Source organism: Triturus cristatus, chromosome 11, assembly GCF_964204655.1.
Source record: "Triturus cristatus chromosome 11, aTriCri1.1, whole genome shotgun sequence".
NCBI classification, from domain to species: domain Eukaryota; kingdom Metazoa; phylum Chordata; class Amphibia; order Caudata; family Salamandridae; genus Triturus; species Triturus cristatus.
The window spans coordinates 1,176,015,563-1,176,036,356 of NC_140594.1; positions in this window are offsets into that span (position 1 = coordinate 1,176,015,563).

A 20,794-nucleotide genomic window follows, 5' to 3' on the forward strand; every position below is an offset into this window, starting at 1 on the left:
GTATCGTAGATTTTGAAGCACCCAAGTACAGTGAGTTGCAGTAATCCAGCCTGCTCAAAATCACACACCTCGCGACTAGTGATCTGGTGGCAGCAGCCAAGAGCGGCAACATCTTTCGTAGAGCTCTGAGCCGGGAGAAACACGTGCTGCCTGTTTCACGGGTTTGTGACTCCAGCTGCAAGTTCTCATCCATCAGAATCCCCAAATTACGCTCCGTTTTAAATGGTGCTAGAGGTGTCTCTGTGGGAGTGAGTTGAAATTCTGACGGTAAGGGACGAGCAGTCTTAATAATCATCAGAAGGTGTTCAGGGAGAACCAATGACAGCAGTGGGATTAGAAGGGCTTCTCTAACACATTCCAGAGGCCCCTGTAATGGAGCAGACTCGAGGGTGGGGCAGGAAGAAGGCAAGCTTTCCTTTTGAAGTGTGGGGTAATTCTGCGCCCTTTCCTGCCCCACTGTTCCCTAGAAGGGCCACACCCCACAGGTCAGCATATAGTTCAATGAGGCAGCCACCCCTCCTTGGTTTACTGCAATTGTGTTTCTCTGACGACAGGGTACTCCCAGCTCCACCCCATCTTCCTGTTCACACCTGCAGACAAAGGCTATGACTGGACCAGTCTGGGAAGGAGAAGCTAAAGACAAAAACTGCTGACACTGGTCCTGGAGCTGGGCTGTGGAATAAACAAGCTCTGTATGCAGTGGTAGTGTAAAGATGGGAAAGAAACTACCAGCCAGTGCACAAGATTTCTCTACCAGCTTCCTGGGGTCCCATGCCAATGTGTGCCAGGATTGGGGTTGATAACGACCAATTTAGCAGATGAGGGACAAGAGCCTGGACATTCTGCAAGTCTGCCAGGAGAGCTGCTGAGGCCTGCTAGTAGCCAAGGAGCTGAATGGCTGCTGAGGAGGGGTGCGGGGGGGCTCCCTTGCACAAAAAGGATGCTGTCCTCATAAGGAGGACAGAGTAGTGAGGCAGAGGAGCAGAAAGGGGTCCCCTGTACCCCAGATGATGAGCTCTCAATTGCCCTGTGGAGTGGAGAAAACATGCATTCATCTTACCGGCCCCTCCGAGGGCTACTACAGGGGGTATGTCAGTGTGAGGGTCAGTGTGAGGACTGCAGGAGGCCTGCCACAGACTCAGTAGGGATTTGCACATTGAGCCTCCAACAGGTTCTGAGACGTCGGAAAATAATACCAGGTTATATCTTATGTATATATTTATTACACACTGTATTAGCATATGCAAATTATCAGAACATTAGGACAGGTGAACAAAACTAAACAAAAAAATATATTCCCAACATTGCTGATGGTTCGTCTCGCAAATCCTATATCACATTATTTGCGAGCGAGGGTGTATCTAACAACTCTGTACCTTACCCCTATAATTGTTATTACATTTATATAGCGCTTACTACCCCTGACAAGGCGTTGAAGCACTTTATGCAGGCAGCACGCTGCTGCAGAACCCAAGGCTAGTAGTTGGTCCCAGTGGCGGCTCCTCCGCTGAGGCGGAGGTGCGTAGCCCCACTGCTGTGCAGCAGTGAAATAAAGCAAAAGTAAAATGATAACTCGAGGTTATCATTTATTTTGTGCTGCTGCATCAGCTTTGCAGGGTGGGGTGAGGATGCTCTGAAGACAGGAGCGGTGAGAATGGTGAGCACACTTTGTAAGTGCGCATGAATGTTTCGCCGGCCGTCTCGTTTTGGCGCCCACACCTCAAGGGCTCACTTCAGAAATCTACCCCGTATACTGTGTCTGGGAATATTGTAGCCTTGACAGGTGCCGCTTCCCGAAGTTTATCTTAATCGGACTAAGGCTGGGCAGGCATCTTTAAATGTTTTTTGGATTTAACAGGGATCAGCCTTACTGCGCACAAAAACATAGGTCTGGTAGGGCTGAAAGGATACAATTCACCTTCCAAACATGTTCTTCCTCGACCCTTTTAGTTTCATGGAAACTGCAGGGGCTCCGGCGAACCAGCCTCATCTGGCTCCACCAATGGAAACCCAGGACCTGATGGCGCATCTGCCGCTGGGCCGCCCCAACATAGTGATGGTGTCAGTGTCTGGGGCGTGGTAGCATCCCCGCCCTGGACTGCGCTCTGTCCCCTGACAGGGGAATCATTCAAAGGTAACATGCTGGGAGAACTCCCTGAACCTCTGGGTCAGTGGTTCCTCTTTTTTAAGGAACATCCTCCAACTTTGGGAGTTTATTCTTGAAATTTTTTTTTTCACCAAATGGGCACAATAAACATGAGCTCTGCAAACTCTAAAGCCTTTAGAGCAATGACTACAGCAGCGCTATCTCTCTAGGTGCTAGCGTTCCGGCCAGGTAGTCGGAGATCTCCAAATTTGGGAGGACGTGTCTGACCAGGGGAGTGGAGCCCTCAAACTTCACTATGCAGTGGGTCAGTAGCTCTAAATGAGCAAAGAGTTACACTGGGATTAAACCCCTAAATATCCGGTTGGTCTATGATAAGCTACCAGGCATCACTGCGTGGCAACATAGTTGCTAGTTTCCTAGTATGACACACTCCTCCTGGCCACCAGCAGACGTTTGAGGCGAATGCCAAAATTCAGCAGTCATAAACTGTTGTCTGCTAGGTGGGTTGTGCTGACAACTGCACATTATGTTCTGTTATGTTAAAAATTTTGTAAAGCGCAACAGCTGCACCAGCTAAGAGGCGTCCCGACGCTAAGCAGCAAGAAAATAACATGCACAGAAGCACAGGAGGCCTACAAGGGAGGCAACAAATGTTATAATGGCTTTCCTAAAGTGAAGATAATTAGTAAGCCGGAGAATGTGGGCCGGCAAAGAGTTCCACAGAATGGCAGCTCTATTACGAAAAGAGCGCCCGCTGGCGCGGACTCTTCTCACCCGGGGGATCACTACCAGACATTGTCCCATGGATCGAAGTGATCGTGTAGGAGTGTAAGGTAAAAGAAGATCAGAATTTGTGGGGATGCCAGTTTCAAAATTTTATAGGCTGTACACAATGCCTTAATCTCAATTCGCCTGGCCACTGGCAGCCAGTGAAGGCGACGGATGGCACTAGTCACTGCGCAGGTTCTGCGCAGGCCCAAAAGAGATCTTGCGGCCGCGTTCTGGACTCTCTGTAGCCTCTGTATTTTAGATTTATTAGCTCCCAGATACAACGAGCAAGCATAATCGAGCCTAGGCAAGATCAAGGCCTGAATAATGATCTGCCTAGTCGTTGCATCGAAGAAGGCCAGGATGAGTTTGAGCCCATGCAACAAACCGAAACATGTTCCCGCCACCTTTTTGTCTGAATCTGAAAATTGAGTGAGGTGTCCATCCAGACCCCTAGGTTCTACACTACAGGCTTCGGGACGGGAGCCATACCTAAACTCTTGGGCCACCACAGCTCGCTCCAACAATCATGGGTCCCTCCCACCAACAGCACTTCTGACTTGTTGGTATTCAGTTGGAGACAGTTGGTGGTCATCCACTCGGCAACCACCGAGAGGTCGCCCTGAAATTTCCTGGCGCCCTGCTCGGGGTCAGTTGAGAAAGCCACCACAAACTGAGTATCCTCAGCATAAGAGACCATGGTCAGCCCTCTGCTCCTGGCTACACCTGCCAGAGGTTGAACATACAGATTGAAGAGCAGAGGGCTCAGGGACGTGCCTTGTGGGATCCCTTGGCCCATAGGAAAAGTACCAGAAGCAAAAGGGGGGGCAATCACCTGAAACGTCCTGTCAGTGAGGAAGGAGGACAGCCACTTAAGTGCTGGGCCAGTGACTCCAGCCTCTGACAGACGATTCTGCAAAATGACATGAGACACCGTGTCAAACGCGGCACTGAGATCCAAAAGGATCAGTGCTGACATCTGCCCCGCGTCTAAAGCAACAAGCTACTCCTTGAAACGCAATCACCAGGGCATAGTGTTTTGGGACTCTCCCTAATCAATGTGCAACTTGGCTGCAATAAAACTATTTTGTTTGACATATTATAAAACACTAGGGCCCAGGTTTATTAAAGGATTGGGTTGCTTTTGCATCACGCAGGGTGTCGCAAGGCACCACAACCCTTAATTGATGTTTACCAAACCACACAAGGCTCCCTGCATGGCCCTGCATTGCCTGGTGAATCTGGAGTCATGAAAGGCAGCGCAAGTCACTGCCTTGCACTACTCTGCGCCAGGAAGGCATTACATGGATGGAGAGTGGGTGTTCCCACGCATCCACCATGGATTTTGGCGGATTTCCTGATTTACCAAGACCAGTAAACCTGGGAATGCGTCAAAATTGTACGCCTTCCCTACGGAATCCAATGCAGAGAAATATCTTTATTTCTCCTGAAGGAGAGTAGGATCTGCTTCTAATAGTTACCCCCACTTTTTGCTGATGTTTCACTGTTTTCGACTTAGTCTGGCTGGAATCCCGCTATCCAGGACCCGAACCTAGCTGCTTTCTTCTCTAAATTGATTGCATGTACTTTAGGTACACTTCAGATTGGATTCTGGGGTACCCTTATCAGTCCCTAGTATATGGTATACCATGTACCCAGGGCATGGGTACCCCAGAGGCCTCCCAGGGGCTACAGCATGTATTGTGCCACCCCTGGTAGACCATTCAAACTGACACCACAGGTCTGCTACTGCAGCCTGTTTAAGGTGGTGCATACACCCCTTACCTAGATATAGGTTCACTATATCTATTCTATATCACTGCACATATAAACCTATCAGTCACCCCTATGGCAGGCCTCATCAATCCTGAAGGCAGGGTGCTGGGTTTTATGTGAGAGGGTGCACCTGCATGAGCAGAGCCCCTCGGCAGCCTTCGGAACCTATTTTCCGGGGTTGTTTGTGAAGCAGCCAACCATATATACTTAAGTGCATTATAACCTCACAGTAAATGCTAACTTTAAAACGGCTGCATAGAAACATGTCGTGTTTGGTGTCATTCACCTTGGAATCATACCTCCCCGCCAGTAACTGGTGGGGGAGGTATAATTCCACCCTCCAAGAGGGGCATATGTGACATACCGGGCTACCCGGTACCAACTTTCTCGACCTGGGCATCACAAAATGGATGCTGCCAGCCACAGACACGAGTCCGCCCTCCTGCTGCTGAGCCAAGCTCGAGCAGGGGAAGGTTTGACAATAGGTTTCCTGTCACAGGGAGGTGTGACCACCTCCCAGACTGGCTTTAGTGTATTGGGGCTGGGTGGGTGCACTCTGAGAGTGCTTTGATGTCTGCACTGGGGGCACATTTGGTGTCCCTGTGCATAGTCCAGCTCAAACCGGTTGCAGGAGCCATTTGCTCCTGCTCTGGTGCAAAACTGGACAAAGGACATGGGTGTAGCCACCCCTCTGTCCTGACCCTCCCATAGGTGGGTCCCCAGAGTTTGTCCCACCCCTTCCTTGGGTATAAAGTTTGAACCCCTGACTACAGGACTTTAGATTTTACCTGGACTAAACTCTGCTACAGAAACCAAGTACTTCGATGATCTGCACGACACTAGATGACTGAAGAATCTCCCTTGCAGTAAAGGAGTTACTCCCCTGCAAGGCAGGCACATGAAAGGCATCTGTCAGGTTTGCATCTCCGAAGCTCCGGAGGACTCAGAAGATTTCTACAACACAGGAGGTGGGTTCCCGAGGTTGATCTGTGCTCTCAGCAATTCTGAGGCCTGTATCCCTTGTGGGGACCGTGCAACCTGAACCCCTGTGCACCGTGTACATTTGCAGCAGCATATGCTTTTTGGCAATCCCTGAGGCTGTGCTTTGGACTACTTGTAAAAATTCCACTGAAAATTTCCGGCCTACACTCCACGAGTGTTCCGTGGGCTGGTATTTCGTGATTCAGCCCGAGGTCCCTTCACGGTCCCGGGTACGTCGGCCTGTGGGTCCCTGTGAAGGTAACTTTGACTTTCTGTGGGCTTCCCTGGTTGCTCCAGATGTGCCCTGACTCTCCGTAGCTTAAAGAGTCCCCAGGACCTTGCTGGTCCTCACCGAAGCATCTTTCATCTGCCCGCGTGGGTTGCAGTTGCCAAGGCTTGTTGGTGTTCAATCCGGACACTGAATCCCCTCCCCCCCCCCCCCCCCCCCCCCCCCCCCCCCCCCCAGCACTCGACATCCTTCCTGGGACTGCTCACCTCTGGACTTTGGTCATCGTCGACGTCTTCTGGTCCCCATGGCTGCAGAGTCAAGCTTCACTTCTTCTCACCTGAAACACCCAACATCGGTGGGCATTTGTCTATCGTGCCCCTGGTCACTGTGAAGTGACTCAGACTCTGTCCCCTCTGCTTTCAGGTTCTTCTCATCTCTGATCCAGGCTTGGATCACACCGGACACTTTTCGTCTTCCCGGCAGCAGCACTTTTTGGCATCACGTCATTGAAAACAACAAAGGTTTCCGACATCACTTGACCTCTATGCACCCGGCTCCTCTGAGATAGGTAACACGGGTATCTTGGTACTCTCAAGGGTGCTGGCCTTAGAACCTTCTATGTTTAACTGGGTTTCCTTTAAGTCCTCTCCGAAGTGTCCTTAATCTTTTAAATTCCAACCGTGACTTTCCTATAGAGTTGTACGGAGCTCGCCTCTGTGTTCTCACACTGCACCCGTCATCCGTGGGTCCCCTGTGTCATTACTTTGGGTGGTTCCTTGAGGTTCCAGCGATTCTACGTGCTCTAGGCACTGTGTCTAGTCCAGTCGTGGTTGTTATACCACTTTCTTAGTATATGGTTTGGTCTCCCCCTGTAGCCCACTGTGTATTGTGCTATTTACTGTCGTTCTAGTGCTTTAATATTGTGTGCTTTGTTCTCTAATCTCATAAAGAGGTTAGTAGAGAGTGTTTAGCAATAAATACATATATTTTATATATACCTTGTGTGGTTCTCCTTTCATTTGGTCATTCAAGAGGTTATAATCTGGTAAACCAAGCTGCTTTACATTCCTTCAAGACTGAGCCTGAAGGCTGCTCTCCATAGCTACCACTAGGATAGCTTTCAATAAAGGTTGTCTTTAACCTAATCATCAATAAGGGTTGTTTGGACTGGTACAAGGTGTCAATTAATGGACAGCATATACCTGGCCAACTTCTCACATATCCTCATTATTTCCTCTTGCTATTCTGCAGCACCCGTAGAAAGAGTAAAAAGCCTCTAAGGGTTGTTTTTGTGCAGGAAGTTGTCCCTTTCGGCACAAAACCAATCCTGCATGCAACGCAGCCTCCTTTGCACCGTGGCGCAGGGGTGCCTGAGTTGGCGCTAGGCAGCATGTACAGCAACAGCAGAGTGAGACCAGGAATGCGATATATCTTGGTAAATATGGCGCATTCCTGCCTTCTCTATTCGACACGGCACAGCGCAGCAAGTTCTCTTGCTTTGTTGTGAGGCATAAAATATTGATAAATCTGGGGCTAGTTTATTTCCTAAAACTGCAAACAATTGGGGAATTATAATGGGTCAAAAGTTTAATCTATGTTCTATTATGAGCGGGATCTAATAAGCTACTGCACAACCGCTTCGACCTCTGCTCACTAAAAGATTCCAAACCGCGTTGAGCCACTAAGAACAAGACTTCTAGCAGAGCCGGCAAGTTGACAGGTATGACTTTGAATAGATTCTTGACTAAACCACTGACAATAATGTGAGAAAACACAGCACAGAATATAAAATACAGATGTCTTGAAAATGGACAGAACTTACAAATATAGAAAAACAGATTGCACAATACACTTAGGCTTAACATTTCAACTTTAGTATACATGTGGTATAAGAGTATGCATTCATTGGAGCTTTTTTGTTGTTGTCTAAAACTGTGATTATGATGTTGTTCTATTTACATCTGGAGATCTAGAGTGGCCATAACTAATGATTCCAGGTACACCTTGCGTCACCTATTGTGAGCTAATCCCCATGGAATGAGGAACAACTGAACGGATCAGGCTTTTCCCTCGTGTACCTATGGCTCTTCTTTGGAACTCCATCTGTCCTGGTAAAAATCACCAGTCTTTTTCTTAATAAACATCATTGTTTTGTCCTCTGCCCTGGGCTGAGAACTGCTGCAGAGACCCAGACCTTTCATGCTACAGTGTTGAAATGATGACCCTTCCCTTTCGATACAGGCTGGTGCTGCTGCTAGAGACCTGACCAGATGGATCTTAGCACTACTGTGAAATGTTCGAACTGACCCACGCAGGGGAGCGTTCCCTCCTGTAGCTGGACCCAACACTTTGGAACCAGCTCCCTGTACACATTTGCTGTATTCAATAACCTCTCCTTTTCAGGAAGGACACAAACTGCTGTTTTGTTGTTGTTGTTGTTGTATTCTGATCTCTTCCTTGCCTCTGTGGGCCTTATTAGAGGTTGGAGGATGGGGTAGTCTGGCACAAGCGTGGTTGACATCCCATTTGCTATATTACAAGTGCATAAGTTGTGGGTACAGTGTCTACTTCAAAGTGCATTTTAGTGTTAGATGTGGGAGGACACTGGTGATTTCCATATGACACTCCCATGCATACCTGAGGTCCAAGTGGCCTTAAAAGTGTAATCCTGTGGTTGTCTGGGCACCAAAAGAATTTTGACAACTCTTTCAAAACTTTCGCTTTGGCGCTTCAAGGAGAGTGACTGTGATAAGTGCCCGAGCGACCGTCCACAGCTTTGGATTGAATGCCAGGTTTGTCCATTGTGGAGAAGAGTTTTTTTTCCTCATGAAAACAACAGAGTCCCTTTTCAGATTGGGGCTTGGAAGCTTTATCAAACGTTCCTACTTCCAGACTCTGGCAGGGTATATTTACATGTTGTATCTGACCCGGACTCCATATCGGTCGGCTTCAAGCCGCGCCTTGGTTGCTGTCTAGAGCGACCATTGACTATTGTTAGCGCTTCACGTATCTTGAAGCTCTTTTCTATTGAATCTTTAACAAATACATACCTCCAGTTCTCCTTAATGTTTTTAATTTTGGTGTTTACATATTGTTTTCCATTTTTGTTAATTTGAGTGGAATTCTTGTTCTAATGCATTTCAACTTGTTTAACAATTTTTGTACTTCTAAATACTTTATTCTTCTCAAGTTAAGCCTCTCTGCTCTGTGCCATAGTCACCAGGGGTGGAGCTCAGGTTTATAATATTGAAACCAATAACTGGACCTAACAGGATAGTGACTTTATTACTTGTGGTGGGCCACCATCCACCCAGTTACTAAACCACTTTCTTAAAATAAGACTATTGATATATTATTTACTTCAGTTTTATGAGCGCATGGGCATGGAAGGATATAAATGTGCTTAACATGGTAACCACAGCTAGAACGCAAAGCCTTCAATGAACTAAAGATGAACAAACCATTCCTTTTACCTTGGATTAAACTGTTCCAAAGACTATTTTTATAATGGATTTGAACATTTAATGTGTATGAAGCTGAATGGATGAGGAAATATTTATCCTTTCGAAAAGCCATTTCCTTGTGTTTTATTTTTGTTCATGTCTGATTATCTTCCTCATTTTAGAATTTCATTTGCAATGTTGTCTACTTTGCTTAATTTTGTTTAGTTTTTCCTGTTCTTTGCAGAGTGTAAATTCTTTCTTCCTCACTGTATTGTTTCTTTTTGCACTCTCCCTGTATCCTCGCTCTTTGAGTTTTGCCCTGGCACCTAGTCCAAGCTACCAAGGGTAAGCAAAGGTTTCCCCCTTCCCACTTACCTCTGTGTTGTACTATGGACCACTGCTTAACGTGCCAGTCACAAATGACTTCCAAGCCTGGATCATCACTGACAACCCCTACCCAGGACTTTAAGTGGGATGAAAAACTGGGGGGTTGAGGGAAGGTCTCTCAGAGGGGGCATGGCCGATGTAATTAAGGGAGTGACTTAAAAACATTTAAGCTAAAAAACAGTGCGTAGTACAGTGTGCCGTCTGATTGGTATTTTGGCTGCTTCTTTCTGTCTTTGTATCCAGATCTATAATACAACAAGTAACATTACACCCACAACAAGCCAGGACTATTGGCTTTGTCAATGGTTGTTAGTTGCATAAGATAAATAAGCAACGACTAAGGCTTTGTTCTATATCCTATTGAAAATGCCTTAGTTCTTGTGGGCGAGCTTGTGGCATTAAGGGCTAAAGCTGCCAACCTTGGAGGGCTTGAAGCAGGTTACAGTCTTGGTGAGGGCTCAACATCCCGTGATTTAAAAAAAAAAAAAACATCTATGTTCCTGTATAATGTGCACCTATGGGTCAAGTTCTGAATTGATGAGACTGTGAAAGAACTATAACAAGTCTCCTTGAAGATGCATCACAGCCAGTGAAGGGTGGCACTGCTGCAGAGTTGAGTTTGTTTTCACCCTGAGAGTGAGGGCAATAACGGAGAGCTGGATAGGGACCCGTCCTAGCACCTTCTTTTCAGAGGTGCCGGTGCTGAGCACTGGCTGGACCCGGCCCACTTAAAGCCCTGCCCCTACCACAACAGGGGCCCAGCTACCAAGACATAGAGTGGTGAGGCAAGTTCAGCAGCAATCTGTGTGCCTTTGGGCACCTGTGTTGGTTGCCCTAGCCTAGAGGATTCTTTGCTGACAGGTGCAAGCCATGACTGAACCTGCACCTAGGATGTCTTCTCTGTAGAGCATACAACAAACCTTCTGCCTACTGACACTAGATGCACCATTAATGTTAGCCCTCATCCGAAGGATGTAAAACTCTACACATGTGAAGACCCACACACACTCACTTCAGCCTGCACAGGAGTGGCAGTGAGATCACTAACGCTTGTGGATGCCAAAGACAATGACGTGTACACAGGCATAGCCCTTCAGTGTCAAAAGAACAGGACAGAGGCACCAACAAATGGGCAGTATTTGAGGCCAAAGCACGTGGTATACAGGCAGAAACCACAGCAGAGCATGGCGCAGTTGAAGACGCAGCGTGACAGCAGGCAAGCACTCCAACAGATCTGGGAATTTTGCTACCCGAAACCTAATGTGCGTAGTTAATATTACCTGCGGCCTGGGTCTGACGGGTCTAGTGCAAAGCATTATGTGTTCCCAGAAGAACGCCAAACACTCACTTTGCACCACCAATACCACCACCATCACCACAACTACCACCATATTAGCCCCGTTCCCTGCTTGCTTGGAGTCCTGCATTGCCTTGAGTGTCGTGCTGAGTTCATTCTTTGTGGTATGAGACTCAAACAATGTTCCAACTCCAACCACAGTCCCTTGCCTGGTGACTGGTGCTGATCAGTTAGAAACTGTTTCCTGCGTGAAAGAACACACATCACCCTTGATCTATGGCCTACCAACTAATATAGTCTGATCCAGTAATGAATATGTATGTATGTATGCATGAGCTTTTTCTAGCAGAGCGCTGTACAGGGTCAAAGAAAGCATAAAGCCAACGAGTGGCCGGAGAGGGAGCTGGTTTGTGTACTGTTAATGATCGTCATGCAATTATTACATATTTCGGAATTATATTCCTTGAGCAAACTCCTGTTTGCACAGTGATTGGAACTTAGCTCCCAGCATGCATCATGTAATCAAGCACCTATGAGTCTTCCCTGTTCCATTGATGGCTTTTTGATACACTCACAACACACAGCTACCTGGCCAGAGAGGCCGGCAGAGGGGTAGGAGAGACAAGAAATCAGGTACATGAAGGGGGACAGGTGAGGCAGATCCTAGAGGGCTAAACTGTCTAGCATGGCGTCCACCTTCTTGGCACTATACACATAATCAGTCAGTAGATTTGTACAGCGCTTCTTGACACCCATGAAGGTATCCAGGTGCTGGGACACCCCTAGCTGGGTGCAGTACCACAACTCCTCATGGACACCATAACCCGCTACACCACATCGCACACTCCGTGGGAAGTTGTAATGCTATAGGAACTCCTAGGTATTGGGACCACATGATGACCTTTGACTACCATTGTTTTAATTGACTTTGTGTTTTAATTTACTCTATTTTGAATGTACGACATCATTTTCTGTGTACTTGCGTTTTGCCTTATGATTTCATTTTGTGTCTTCTTGTAGCTTCAGAGTGGGAATGTTTCACAGAGTATGACAGCCTTAGCCCAGCCAGGAACAGAACATGTGGGATGTGCGTTTGAAATGTGTAGAATGTACATCTCTGTCTGAGTGGAGTGCTGTAGGCAATGGTGCGCAAATTTGCATTATGTCGTACATTGTGAAATGGACTTTACCTAAAGGCTTTAACATTTCAGCGCCAGGAAGCCGCTTGGCCACAGTGCGCTTTATTAAATACTTTTTTTCATTCATTCATGCCCTAACTCCATCTTGAAATCTCACTCTGTCTAGCTGGAGCTCTGCACACACAAGCAAGCCCCCAGTTTACTCACTGTTATTTAGGTTATTCACGTTCAAGATTGTTTTCTGTACTTTTGGAGAAGTTTTCTACTTTCACAAGCTTCGCTAAGATAAGGGGCCGAAACATGTGGGAGAACAGGAGAATGCGTGAGAACTCCTTTGTCTTGGAATATATATATATATATATATATAAATATATATATATATACCACAACACAGGTTCTCCCATTCGCAGATCCTCTCCAACAGAGCGCACTTCTGAGCCATACACGATGTCCAAGCTTAATTATTAATTTATTTTGTCGTTTCTGCACAAAAGTTAACAAACGCGTTTCGGCGTTGCCGCCTTCATCAGTGTCAACTTGACATTTCAAATTATGTGTCTAAATAAAGATGTGCTATACAATTCATAAACATAGAAAGTGACTCGTGAATCAAATAAATATATAAAGAGTTCATTTTGTACGGCAGCCATATTGTAAGGGTCTGACTTACGAAATTTTGTTAAGTCAAAAATTATACAACTAAATAATTTCACTGATTTTACAAGTCACTCTGTCACAATCTTCCATATTGGCATTGTATTATAAATGACCTATATTAAAATACAAATTGTATGAAACAGGGACTAAGCTTTGATCCTTAATTTACAGGAAGCTGTTAAACGGAGGAAATACATTTTGCGCTTCAATTTCTAGGTTTCTGACCCTTTCTGAGCCGCCGTGCCATTATTACGCCCTGTATGGGCATACTCTACAGCCTCGCTTCTTAACCTGTTTTTATTTATGGACAATCAATTGTGTGTAATTATTTAATTAGACCTACTGCCCTGAATGAGCTTATCAATGTGCTATAAGCAATTAGAATACCAAGAAAAACTAATCACTCCAATCTACAGTTCTGATCTAATTAGATTAGCAGCCCTTCTCACTAGGAGGCGAGAATAAATTAATGCCACCACATATCTCTTACTCAGGAACAAATTTAGCCTATATGGACCCACATTTCTTCTTCATTGTTAAGCCCTCTAGGAATTTTGGTTTGCAACTTAATAATATACTTAGATTCCAGTGTGCGTAGCTTTCTCACATGATCTCCTCCCCTCTCAGATTTCACAACCTGATCCAAGCAGAAGAATGTGAGTAAATTACTGTTGCTGTCATGTTCCATCTCGAAATGACGCGCAACAGGATAGTTGTGATCCCTGTTATTTATCGCCCTAAGATGTTCCAGGACTCTTTTTTTTTTAAGTGGGATGAATAGCACTTCCCACATACTGTTTCCCACAGGGGCACACTAAACAATAGACCGTATAGTCTGAGTTGCAATTCAGGAGTTTTGAGATAGGGGTTTTGTCCTTTTTCCCCGGTATAAGATAATCTTTCACCTTATGGCTGTTTTTACATGCCTTGCACTTCATACAGGGAAAAAATCCCTTAACGGGTACTGTTTTCTTCCTTTTCGGCTCATAATGACTTCTCACCAAATGATCCTTCAGGGAACTGCCTCTTCTACATGTTACTAGAGGATTGTCCGGTAATATTTTTTCCATTACATTATCGGATTTCAATATCTTCCAATTTCTTCTGAGAATTTGAAACACTTCTGATGATCTCTTAGTGAAATTGGTGATGACCCTGATATTCTTATCTTTGCTTTTTTCTTTATCTACAAGCAGTTGGCTTCTCTCTGTGGCATTATATTTTCCTTCAGCTTCATTTAACATGCCCCTACAATAGCCTCTTTTCTGAAATCTCAGTTTGGCCTGACCTATAGCTTTGTCACATTCTGAGGGAGTGGAACAATTCCGCTTCATCCTAAGGAATTCACCTAGAGGAATATTATTTACCACACTTCTAGGATGACAGCTTCCTGCATGCAGGATTGTATTTCCTGCTGTCGGCTTCCGATAGAGCACCGTTTCTATGTTGTTTCCTTTGGTGTAGACCCTCAAATCTAAGTAAACAACCTCTTTGTTGCTAATGCAACTAGTAAACTGCAAATTGTGGTAGTTAATGTTCAGGGCTCTGATGAACTCCTCCGCCTAGCTCTGTGGACCACGCCACAAGATGAAAAGATCATCAATGTACTGTGTCCACAGAGCGATGCTATCCATCCATTTTTCATTGGTACCTGCCCAGGCCACGTGCTTCTCCCACCAGCCCACGAACAAGTTTGCGTAGCTGGGGGCGAAGCACGTGCCCATCGCGTTACCTTGCTTTTGTAAATATAATTGCCCTGAAAAAATGAAAATGTTGTTATTGAGGCAAAACTTGGTCAGTTCAATAAGCATTTGATTATGCTTGCGATATTTCAATGGTCTCTTCTCTAAAAAGAAGCCGAAGGCTTGCAGGCCCTTTTCGTGATTAATGGATGTATATAGGCTGACCATATCCAATGTTATTAACAGCATATCTGGTTCCCATCAGGTACCCTCATTGATGCGTAAAAAATCCTTCGTATCACGTAAATATGGATTCAAATCTTTGACCATAGGAGAAATAAAATGATCAATGTATATTGAGGTATTTTCCAATAAGCTATTTTTCAATGATACGTTCGGTCGTCCTGGAGGCCATACTTTGCTTTTATGCCCTTTGGGTAAGTGATAAAACGTTGCCAATTCTGGATGTTCACATCTAAGAAAGTTCCAATCTTCCTGATCCAATGTTCCCTCATCTCTCCAACTCGTAATAAGTTCATGTAAATCTTATATGCTCTTCACATATTGTTGTCTATTGATGGGAATATAGTGTTCTCTCCTCTTGAGTTGAGACAGCGCTTCATCCTCAAATTGTGTTCTTCTGAGGATCACCACATTACCCCCTTTGTCTGAGGGTTTGATGATTATGGTCTCATCCTCCTTGAGTTTTCCAATCGCTTCTCATTGTTCTTTAGTTAGGTTCTTCCTTTTCACATTGAATCCCTCTTTCTGTTGACTTTTCAGTTCATCTATAACAACCTCCTGGAAAGCATCAATTGCATCATATGCCGTCCTTGGAATTTGTCTCGATTTGATTTTTAAATTGCTTTGACATCCTTTTTGTGCAATGCCACTTTCCTCCAACCTCTGGGTAGCATTGGTTTCACGATTTTCCTGATCATCATCTAGTTCATAAAGTGTTAAGATAGCTTGTAAATCAGCTCCTGTTAGCTGATCAAAAGCCTCTCTTCCTTCTGGCACTTGAGTTACTCCTTTTTTGAGATGTAATAGATGTATTTTCATAAGCTTGATCTTCCGAATGAATTTATACAAATCTATGCGTGTCTGTGTATAGTCAAATGCTGGAGTGGGGCAGAATGTAAGGCCCAACTGTAATACTGTCAAGTCAGTATCTGTCAGATCTCTATCTGACAGATTGCTTACGGTTTGTTCATTCTCATTTAATTCCATTGTCCTCCCTGCTTGCTGCATGTTACGATTGGGGTGGAACGTTCCGTTTCTACTTTTTTTGCCCCTCCTCGTCTTCCTCCTCTTCCTCCTCTTGCTTCTGGTGGATGAGTTCGCTGAGCTGGACGCTGTCTCAGGCCCCTCATTAGCTCGTATTCTTGAAAAAAAGTTGTGGGTTGACTTTTTTTCCCCTGGTTTCAATATCACTTGATTGTTCTCCTTCAGAGACTTCTATCTCTGATTCTGAAGTACTTAGTTGTATTTGTGTTTGCTGCCTACCTGCTCTTAATTATTTTCTGGGTGCATCGTACTTCTTGGCGAATGTTAAAATCCGACCATCTTCATAGTCATGTTCGTCTCTCAGTTGACTTTTTGTTCTTCCAGCATGAAGTAAACTATCTTTCTTAGCCATGCTCGTGCCACATAATACCGCATAATTAAATGAAATAAATTCAAATCAAAAATGACAGTGGTGGTCACATCAAATGGACAGGGTATTTCTAACCACACCAGATTTGAAGAGAGTCCACTTGGCGCTGTTCCTTCTGTTCACAAAAAAATGACCCTTAAAATAACAGCTTAATGTTCTTTCCCTCTCGCGTCTGAAGACACAGCCCGCACAGGCAAGGCTGGAACTGTTATTCACGAACAGGGAGCCGGCCTGATTATCTAAGACTCCTTCCGCAGAAAGTAATTAGCCCTGAAGGAACATGCAGTCTTTGCATCTCAGTGGCGGAAGAAACTTTCTGTCCCCTGCTCTCTCTCGAGTGCCTGTGTTTTTCCTGAGTGGTGATTTTAATGAAAATTAAAGGAATGAGGGAGGGGGGGGGGGGGGGGGTGAGACCGGCTGTAGTCCGGATGTCAGATGCAGATTTTAGCAGCACCTTTACCAGGCAATAAGAATAATCATAATAATTTTCGAATATTTTCATAGTGTACATCTAACCAACAATGCAGTGCTAATTTGATCAACCTCAGAGTGATGAAAAGCCTAGTCAGCCCCACCTGGCTTTGAGCCTACTTTAAAGACCTTGTTGGCAGGTGCATTAATGTACTCCGCTATGTTACAAATAACGTTTTAGGTCTCGGCTAGACAGCACGTGCGTGGTCTTGAAGAGACATGTACTTCATTTGTGGGCGTCAGCCCACCCACAGCCTTCCCATTTGCTCGCTCTATTGTATGTCTCATATTTTTTGTCACCATTTGTCCCTGGCATGCATCGTCATGCCTCTTCTTGTATTTAGCCCTTCCCCCAGAGCATGGACCAAGTACTTGTAAACATCCACTGCTCCCTTTTTTTGACCATTTTCGGACCTGCTTTTTTCTTTCTATTTCAATACTTGACATAGTGCTTGTGCTTTTACCAGCTCCATTGCCTCCCACCCTACCTCATGCCCCATCCACAGATCACCCCCTCCCCATTGCTGCTTTTCCCTGTGTTTCTGCTTTCCGTTTCCCCCATCTCCCCCCCCCCCCCTCCCATCTCTGCTTGCTCACTTGCACCTCCCGGTGCTTGCCCCGTTCACAAATTGCCCCCTACCCCGTCACTGCTTTAAACCCCCATTGTAGCCTGTTTTGTTCTAGTGAGCGGTGCTGTTCTGCCTTTTAATGTCACGTTGGTGTATAGTTGATGTGCTGATTGGAGCATGTGTGCCCAGCTGCTATTACCTGGCACACATGTAGTCTTTGTTTTTTTTCCATGTGTATGGGTACTAGGTGTGTGTGCATGTTTGCAGCATATGTAGTCATTTGAAAATGGTGTGTATAGTTGGAAAATTGACCTAAAGTGAATCAGATATGCATTATTACAGGGCATGTCAGATCTTCTAAACTACCTGTATCTTCTGCTATAATTGCATAACCACGTTTCTCCTGTGTGAAATGATTGAGCTGTTGGTGTCTCACCTTGTTGCTTCTCATCTCATAGGGTGGGACTCTATTTCTTCAAATTCCTTACTTTTTCTACATTCAACATTGAAGTGTTTAAGTGCGCCATTGTTGCTTAACTTGAATTATTTTTCAAAGTAGCCAGGCTGAGTCTTGATGTCATCAAAGTCTGCCTGCCCCTCAGTGTCCATGGCAAAAGTAATCCTTCTATTGTGGTTGCAGCTAAGATTTATTTTCTCATGTTCATTACTGTAAACCAGCCTAACACTGTGACTTTCTGTTTTTTCTGTTTTTTTAATGCCGTTTTATATAGCACTAACGCCACCCGAAGGTATTGGAGCTCTTTACATTAGCACCAGTTCCTGTTCACACAGACACATTTATTTTTGTAGGCATGGGGAGGTTGTTATTTGCCCAGAATCAAGGATGTTAAGCAGAGGCCAAAACTCAAACCCAGTTTCCCAGCTCCATAGTTGGCAGCTCTGGCCATTACACCACATGCTCTCGCAAGATGCCACCACATTGTCTCTCTAACCTCAGTCTTAGTTCCTTACTTTGAGATTACGCCCAAATCACTTAATGTCCCTGTGGCAGCCCCCATTTGCTGTTGGTTGCCCAGACACCTCCCGCCCTTCGCTGCATGCGCAGCTGAACTCTGTTGCTCAGACTCCCTCCTCCCCCTTTCCCATTTGTTTTTTTCTGTGTGTACTTTTATATAGCATAAACACCACCCGAAGATATTGAAGCACTATACATTAACCCCAGTTACTTTTCACGAGGGCGCTGTAAACTTAGGTAAAGAGCTTGGTCTCCCAGTGGCAGTTGGTCGCCGGTCAACCTGCCGCCCATCACTGCTTGCCCGTACTGAACTCCCATTACACAGATTCACTCTTCCCCGAGACCCCTTCCTCCCTCGACTCTTTTCACTTTTTTTTTTGTGTGTGCAGTTTTATACGGTGCCAACAGCAACCAAATGAATTGGAATGCTTTTCATAACCACCAGTTACTTTTTTGAAGTGCATTTTTATATAGCGCCAACACCACCCTAAGGTATTGGAGTGCTTTGCATTAGCACTAGTTACTTTATACAAGGACACATTCATTTTTATAGGCACGGGAGATTAAGTGATTTGCTCAAAATCAAGGAGGTTAAGCTGAAGCCGAAACTCGAACCTGGTTGCCCAGCTCTGTGGTTGGCAGCTCTGGCCCCTACCCCACTCCTGAAAAGATGCCATAACATCTCCATAGCATCTGCCTCAGTTCCACATTTTGCAATTACAGATAAATCACTTACTCTCCCCATTTCTGAGCACAACAAGCATTGGAAAAACCAGCAACTTTCACCTGTGCCATGCTGAACAGCAGATGTGCTGCTAGACAACATGGTTAAAAGACATTCACATTGACCAGGCCAATAGCTCAGGCACTGCCACGACTTATTGGCTTTGACAATGCTTGTTTTCTTTTATTGCTTGACATTGCTTTACTATGAAGTTTAAGATGCTGCCCGCGGAGACTACGTGAACTGGAGGCAGGATTCTAATAACACAAGCAGGGTGTGTTGACACCTCAATTTTTCCTGGTCTCTGCAAGTGACCCGCCACAAAAGTGAGACAATTGGAAGAAAGTTTGGGGCGCTATGCTTGTGTTTGTGGAAGGAAAACGTATTGGCTAATGTATTGGTTGGATTCTGAGGGCCAAAAACACCTTTGACAGTTTGCTGAACTATCTGAACAGGAATTTGGGGGCCTTAATGAATTGGAAATCTGTATGGGAAGAAATTGGACTTACATTATTTTCCTGAAGTGAGTACTGTGCTTGAAAGGTTTCATTTTCTAAGGTGTTTACAACCGGTTAGTGAGTCTGTTGAGATTATTAAACTGAATTAAGAAAATTGGCCTTTGCTTGCAATGTTGGAGCTTCTCTTGTGGAGCACATCAGAGATGAATACATGCTTTATTGTGATTGTAACAAAATATGAGAGGAAACCTGGTTGAAGGGTGATCCTTCACATTTGGCAGTGATCGATATTGCAAAAAAGAATTGAACATTCATTGAACTGTTGATCAATTGAAAAACTATGTGCCTGCTGTATGGCAAGTACGTCAGCTTGCCGTCCAAAGAAAAGGTTGGAGGTGTTGAACAGAAAAAGTTGAAGGGTATTTGCTTTAGATGTGGTACATTGAGGCATTATACAAGCTTCAGGGATAGTATAGCTCCTACATCTGTCTGTAGGGGAAGCAAAAAAGTGGTCATTAAAGTAAATGTTGCAGATCTCTTGGGCTCCGGTTCATGGTTGACCTCAATCTTGCATGAGGTTGTTTGTAAAGAATTCCTAGATGTGGTTCACTTAGCATCTCCTGATGTTGTACCCTTGTAGCTACTGTGGTAAATCTATTGAGCTATAAGGATTTTTCTATGCCAATACTGAATTTCGGTATTACTGATGCCAAGGGAACGTTATGTACAAAAAGTGAGCAATAGTGTCTTGAGTTGTCCCCATCCGGGTGAGATGCGATATTGTCGGACCCAGGGTCATCCGTTGCCATTAAGCAGAATGAGGTTCCCCATACAGCATGTGTGAGTCAAGATCCTGGAATGTGTGTGTTTGGGTACCAATCAAGTGCTAAGTCCTCCTTTTGTTTTTTAATGAATTTCCAGACATTTTAATTGCCAATTTGGAATGTCTGAATATTAATGAATAAAATATGTAACAAGGAAAAATCCGTGTTGGTTGTCAGTAAGGTTAGTGGAGGGGATTGTTGTTCAACATGAGAGGAGGGAGTGGAAACTGAACGTTAGAATCTGAGTAAGGCTGGAATTATTGACACTGTTGAGAGTTCTCAATGGGTCGCGCCAATAGTTGTGGCGTGAAAGGCGTCAGGTGGTTTACGCTTGTGATTTGACTTATGGGTTTACAATAAATATGTTGTGGATCATTTCCCCTTCCCCAACATGTCTGAGATGGTAGCCTCATTAGCTGGTGAAATGTTGTCCAGATCTTTGGCCCTTGTATCACCATATCATCAGATCACACGAGGACTCCAAGAATTCGGCAGCTGTCTAGCATATCTTTTGGCACATACCATTTTGTGAGGAGGCCATTTGGTTTAATTTATGAATCTTCTCACTTTCAGTGTGTAATGTATAATGTATTAAATGGAATGTTGGGTATTCACTTTGATAAGGATTGCATTCTAATTAGTGGAAGGG